Raw genomic sequence first — 7,063 nt, forward strand, 5'->3', positions numbered from 1 at the left:
GTCATTTAATTTTATTGTTTTACCCCCAAATTTTGCCTTCAATCTATTCAAACCCTTAATTTTCGTTCATCAAGAATTTTCCAACGGGTAGTATGAAGAATTTTTTCTCAAATCTTGAATTGCTCTCAATGGAGAAATTAATTTCGAGTATTCCACAATTAAACCCCTTAATCTTCGTTTATCAAACGGTTAAATTTATTATCCCTTATAAATTTCATTTCTATCTTCTATCTTTTTCAATTAACTGTGTTCATACATTCGTACTCAAATTACATTTAACTATTAAAAAAAAATCAATTAAGAATCATATACCATAGTAAAAATAATTCATTGAGTACAAGGGATTAACAAGAAGATTAGAGCCAAGGGAATTGGTTGCGGCAAATCGTGAAATCGACAATCCAGTTTTACTTGTGGCCTTGCGGATGTGCGAGTTCGCCGAGTTGCTGTCCTTGCAGACTTGTAGCATTTGAATTATCAAATATCAATGGCAAGTGGATTATGTCAGGTTGTTTCTATCCTTTTGCAATTTAAATTATTAGATTAATTGTATAATTTATTGTGTTTTTCGGGTGAGTTTTTGATTGTTTGTTTAATTGTTTGATTGTTTGTTTAATTAGTATTTAGTAAGTACTTTTAAAATTTTATTTTTAGATTTTAATTATGCCTCCTAAAAAAAAGTATGTCTCTGGTCATGATAAACGTATGAAAAATAAAAAAATTGAAGAGTTAACTCAATCTCAAAGAGGCGCCCTTCACAAATTTCTAATAAAAGAACCACAAATTTCTGTTGAAAATCAAGATGTTGATGATGTTAATGCTGAAATTCCTGATAATGTTGATGATGTTAATGCTGAAATTCCTGAAAATGTGATTCTTACTGAGAATCTTAATAGTGTTGCTTTTGATGTGCCCACTGAAAATGATAATGTGGATGAAAATGACAATTTGAATAATTTGTTGGATGATGATGAAGAGCATGATACGGATGAAAATGGTAATAATAATGAAGAGCAACCAACCCAATTTGATTACTCTTTTGATATATTTAATCCAAGAAATTGGGATGCTTTTGAATCGAAAATGATTGATTTAGTAGTGATGAAAGGCCCTAAAAGAGACCATTCTATTGTAAAGGGTCCTAAAGATAAATTTTCTAGACGCTTTTCGGCTAATTTATATACTAGAGTTTTATCTAATGGAGAGAAATGTGATAGAGGTTGGCTTATTTATTCGAAAGAACTTGATAGAGTATTTTGTTTTTGTTGTAAAATTTTCAAAAAAGGAATTGGTAGAGGTCAATTAACGAATGATGGTTTTAGTGATTGGGCACATATAGGTGAGAGACTTAAAGAGCATGAAACCGGTATTGAACATGTTAAGAATATGACAGCTTGGTATGAGTTGCGTTTAAGGCTCAAAAAGAATGAAACTATTGATAAAACGGCTCAAAGACTAATTGAGAAAGAAAAGGATCACTGGAAAAATGTTTTAAAAAGAATTGTGAAATTGTGAAATTCCTTGCTAAACATAGTTTGTCCTTTCGTGGTTCTAACGAGAAATTATATCAAAATAGCAATGGCAATTTTTTGGGCTTGATTGAAATGTTAGCAGAGTTTGATCCGATTATCAAAGAGCATGTTAGACGTATCACAAATGATGATTTACACTTTCATTATCTTGGGCATAACATCCAAAACGAGTTAATACTTTTGCTTGCTTCTGCAATTAAAAATGAAATCTTAAAAAAAATCAAACGAGCAAAGTATTTCTCTGTTATACTTGATTGTACTCCTGATATTAGTCATCAAGAGAAAATGTCTTTAATAATAAGATATGTGGATGTCTCTGAATATTCTGTTAGTGTTGAAGAATCTTTTTTAGGATTCTTAAATGTGAATGATACAACTGGTCAGGGACTTTTTGATGTTTTACAAAAAGAATTGAAAAATCTTGGTCTTGACATATTTGATGTACGGGGACAAGGATATGACAATGGGTCAAATATGAAAGGAAAAAATCAAGGTGTACAAAAGAAACTTTTAGATATAAATCCAAGAGCCTTTTATACTCCTTGTGGTTGTCATAGTCTTAATTTAACATTGTGTGATATGGCTTACTCTTGTAAAGCTAAGGATTTTTTTGGAGTTATACAACGCATATATACAATTTTTGCTAATTTTACTAAGAGATGGAAAATTTTAAAAGATAATGTAAAAGTGTTAACTCCGAAATCATTGTCATCCACTCGTTGGGAGAGTCATATAGATAGTGTCAAAGCTATAAAATGTCAAATGTCAGATTTTAGAGAAGCTTTACTTGAAGTGTCAGACAATGATCTTGATTCTAAACTAAGTAGTGAAGCTAAATCCTTGGCAACAAATGAGCTAGGTGATTTTGAGTTTTTAATGTCAATAATTATATGGTTTGAGATATTGTCTGCAATTAATATGGTTAGCAAGCTTTCGCAATCAAATGATATGGTTATTGATGTTGCTTTGGAAAAAATAAAGGAGTTGATTTCATATTTTGAAAAGTACAGAGATACTGGATTTTATAGTGCCTTGGATGATGCTAAAGAAATTGCTATCGAATTGAATATCGATCCAATATTTCCTCAAAGGCGTGTTATTCGAAGAAAAAAACAATTTGATGAGAATTTAGATACCCCTTCAGTTGAGTTATCAGGGGAAGAATCTTTTAGAGTAAACTATTTTCTTATCCTTGTTGATCAGGCTATTGTTTGAGCAATATCAAGAGTATGAAAGTATATTTCGTTTCATGTTTACTTATGAAAAGTTAGAATCATTAGATGATGCATCTTTGAAGTCATGTTGTAGTCATTTTGAGCAAGCATTAAGACATAATGGGCAATCTGATATTGATGGAAATGAACTCTATGTGGAATTTAAGTTATTAAGAGATATTTTTCCATCAATGCCAACAAAAAAAATGGGAGCTATCGATATATTAAAATTTTTGAATGATGTAGATTGTTTTCCGAATGCTAATATTGCTTATAGGATCTTATTGACTATTCCTGTGACAGTTGCTTCTGCAGAAAGAATTTTTTCAAAATTGAAGTTGTTGAAATCTTACTTGCGGTCTACCATGTTACAAGAACGACTAAATGGATTGGCGTTGATAGAAATTGAAAATGATCTTTTGGAGAAGGTGAAATATGAAGATATGGTTGATGAATTTGGTTCAAAAAATGCTAGAAGAATAGCTCTGTTTAAATAGTTTGATCTTTTAATAATTAAGATTGTATTTTGATATTAATCATGTTATTTACAATTTAAATAAAGTACTTTGTGTTTTTTGGCTTCGTTTTAAAATGTTGTTATACGATAATTTCGTTAAAAAAAATTTATTAGGGCCCAATTTCTAAGTTTAGAACAGGGCCCCCAAAATGATTAAGACGGCTCTGCACACACAACACAAAAAAAAAAAAAAAAAAAAAAAAAAAAACCAAAAAAAAAACAAAAAAAAATGGAAAAACAAAACTAGTCTTTAGATTAAAAAAAAACTAGTTGTTAGACTCAATGAAAGTAGCCATTACTTTGTCTCAAAAAAAAAGTAGTCGTTACTTAAAAAAAAAAAAACTGTAAAAGAGCTGTTAGGATGGCGGGCTGGGCGGTTTGGGTGGGCCGTGCGTGTTGGGTCGATTTGGGTGAGTTTGTGGGTTGTTAGATTAAAAAAAAAAATGGAAAAACAAAACTAGTCGTTAGATTAAAAAAAAACTAGTTGTTAGACTCAATGAAAGTAGCCATTACTTTGTCTCAAAAAAAAAGTAGTCGTTACTTAAAAAAAAAAAAAACTGTAAAAGAGCTGTTAGGATGGCGGGCTGGGCGGTTTGGGTGGGCCGTGCGTGTTGGGTCGATTTGGGTGAGTTTGTGGGTTGGAACTTGAGTTGGTCGAATCACGTAGGCCGAAATGGGTTGAATGGGTTAGGCCGAATCACATAGGTCGAAATCGGCTGGGCAGAAGTGGGCTGGGCCAGAATTTTTGGACCCACGACACACCCACCTTTTCAGACGATTTATGCCGGGTCGAATTCGGGCTGGACCTATTTGACCCACCTGCCATGCGGGTCAGGGTGGGCTGGGTCCAACTCGGCCCACGGGCCACCTCTAGGTACAGACGTGCCATGTAGAGCACACCCTTGCCCCTTCCAAAAGGCCAAGAAAGAAGCTCAAAATCTAGAATTTTCGACCTGCTAGGCACGGCCTGATAGATATCTGAAATTTCCTACGGACTCAATAAATGCTTGTAATTCCCCTTTTTCGGCTTTATGACCGATAAAAATTGTATGTACTGAAATTATATTGTAACTTTTTAAAATCATATTTATCTCTATTTGATTGGGAGCTTATTAAGTATAGAGGCTGCGAGAACATGATAATATTATAAGGACTTAAAGGAGGGAGAGCGGAAAGAATGTGATTAGGGAGGGAAGAATGTACGCTCATGCTGAAACACATTGTAACCCACTTGTGAGTGTCCCACATTGGAGAAAGAGGAGAGTGAAAGGAATGGTGTCCTTCGAACAAGTGTATTATTCTGATAGCGGGTTCAGAATTATTAGAAAGCTAATATATTCAATAAGGTCAAGTGATCGGAATGCCTGGGTGGAGGCCGCTTCCGATCAGTAATATTAATATAATTAATATTACAGCTTAATCTTGACTGAACCCTTCGGGTCACACCCAAGCAAATATATGCGAACCAACTCGACGAATTAATTCAGAAGAAATTAATTCGTCGCCTGAGTGTTAAATATTTAGACGTCGGTAATTCGAGCTTAGAGCGTCGAAACTGATCGTCGGAAGTCGAGTCTAAAATGATAAAAGACGAGACGCGCAAAATAATAATAAATCGACCATATTCCCGAAAATACCCCTAGCATCGGTGTGCCCCGAGCATCCAAATGCTAGGGGAAAGACGAGCTAGCACACCGTGCTAGCAGCCCCGGCCAGCCGCGGCTAGGCACAGCAGCAGCCGCAGCCGCACCAAACCGCAGCAGCTGGTGCAGGCTGGCTGCGGGCCACGTGCGGGCTGGTGCGGGCCGGGCTCGGGCTTGGCTCGGATCATAGGGCCATGAATAAGGGGAAGCTTGGAATATAGGAGTAAGTGGGAAAGGACATGTGGCACAAGGAGAGTATTGAGTGGGGAGCAAGTATGGTCCCCTTCTCTCCATGTGGTCCTCACCAACCCATCTCACATGGTAATGCCACTTGTAGATTTATTATTAGTTTGCAATTTTAATTTAATTTAGCTTTAAATTAATTTGTGGAATTTCATGATCCCACATTGATGGGATAGAAATTCCCACTCATACTTTCCTCTATAAATACCAAGCTTTGGGTTTTGGAGAAAAGTGCTTGAGTGGGAGTTAAAAAGAGCATTCCATAATTTTTGGGAAAAATCTTAAACTCACATAACACTCGGGTATTGGTCGGACCTTGCTAACCCAAGGTAGTAGACCTTAAAGTTGTGTTCTCCCATTTGTGGGTGGATACCGTCGGAGGCGCGGCGCTTGACGTGCTAGTAGCTTTCAAGTAAGAGCCCCGGGTTTTGGGCGAAGCTCGCTTCGAGGGTAAGATTCGTTATCTTTTCTTTGTGAATATTTCTTTATGCTTTGTGATTTTAATTATTGCGAGTGGTTCCTCGGGAAGGGGTTGTTTCCGCGGTGAGTCGGACTCACCAAACCCCAACAGCGGTATCGGAGCCCCGCTCTTTTATTTTTATAATCATGTTTTTCAAGGTTTATTTTTTGGCTTAACTTTCTGGTTTATGTTGCTAATTAGATTAGTAGCTCGGTTTTACTTATTTAATCCCGTTTTTAATGTCGAATTTGGCCCAGAACCCAGATTTTCGCCCAAGACTAGTGAATTTTGGGTGGAAAACGTGTTCTGGAAATGGTTTTACTCCATTGGGACTGTGATTTTAGCCAAATTCTGACCAGAAATGCCTTTTTCGAGGGGGTTTTTCGTTTTTGACGAAAAATTTTAAGTCTTTTCTAACCTTGAAATCAATGGCATAAATTGTTGATTATATGATTGATTATTTGCATAATTTTCTGCACTTTTATGTCCCCTTAAAGCACACTTACTTGGTAGTATTTGATGCTTAAAGGTTGATTTATTTTCACATAATTGCAAACTAATTGTCTTTTAGTGTGAAAATTTTATTTTTGAGGCTTCCTAACTGTTAAAGATTCAATCTTTATTTATGATAAGTGATTGAAACTTTGAAAACCACTAAATTCCATGTTATTTTGAGTTGAACTTTGTTGTTTTAATCATTTTGAGTTGATTAGAAACATAAAGTTTCTATTTTTGTGATAGAAATTTGGTTATCTTCATGTTGGAAGATATAATTTTCAAGGATTCACAAATTTTAGATGTTGGAATTTTCATTTGAACATTAAAGTTCATATTTTTTCCAACTTCCCTTTACTTTGTCAAATTCTTAAGTTTAATTTAAAATGATTAAATTGAAAGTGAGAAATCGCCTCAATTTTATTTTGCACCAAGCTAAACCAATTTAATTAAAGATGGTTCTTGGAATTATTTTGGTTATTGCACTTTGAAAATTTTATTAAGTTAGACTTGTTTAAAATTTTACTTTGCTCACTAAATTAGTTCTAAAATTAATTTAGAATTAATTAATTTTGTCTCGCGAAAAAGGGATCAAATCCCAAGGTAGTGGCACGCAAAACGAGGCAATACACCACCATGGCGAGCCGGGCTGCACAGCAGCCGCATGTGGCTGCCACGGTGGTTGCGCCGCCTCGATGGTGGGCCACACGCGCGGCAGCAGCCACGCACAGCAGCAGCTCACGCGCGGCAGCAGCAGCCACGCGCGGCTGTGCTGTGGCAGCGGCTTGCGGCCGTGTGCCGTGGGCCGTATGTTCGTGGTCTTGGCGTGTGCGTATGCTTGGTGCGGTGAGGTGACTAGCCGTAGTAGGCTTGATGTTAATTATTTTTCCGTTTATTTATTTTAATTAATTTTGTTAATTTTAATTAAAATTTTGGGAGGCTAGGCCTCGGGTTTATTG

General features: G+C 35.8%; 1 pseudogene; it reads left to right on the forward strand.

The window, feature by feature from the left end:
* Positions 1 to 663: 663 nt before the first annotated feature.
* LOC145564940 (uncharacterized) lies at positions 664 to 3,243 on the forward strand (annotated as a pseudogene).
* Positions 3,244 to 7,063: the final 3,820 nt, after the last annotated feature.

This window comes from Chenopodium album, chromosome 10 (assembly GCF_948465745.1).
Source record: "Chenopodium album chromosome 10, dcCheAlbu1.1, whole genome shotgun sequence".
NCBI lineage: Eukaryota > Viridiplantae > Streptophyta > Magnoliopsida > Caryophyllales > Amaranthaceae > Chenopodium > Chenopodium album.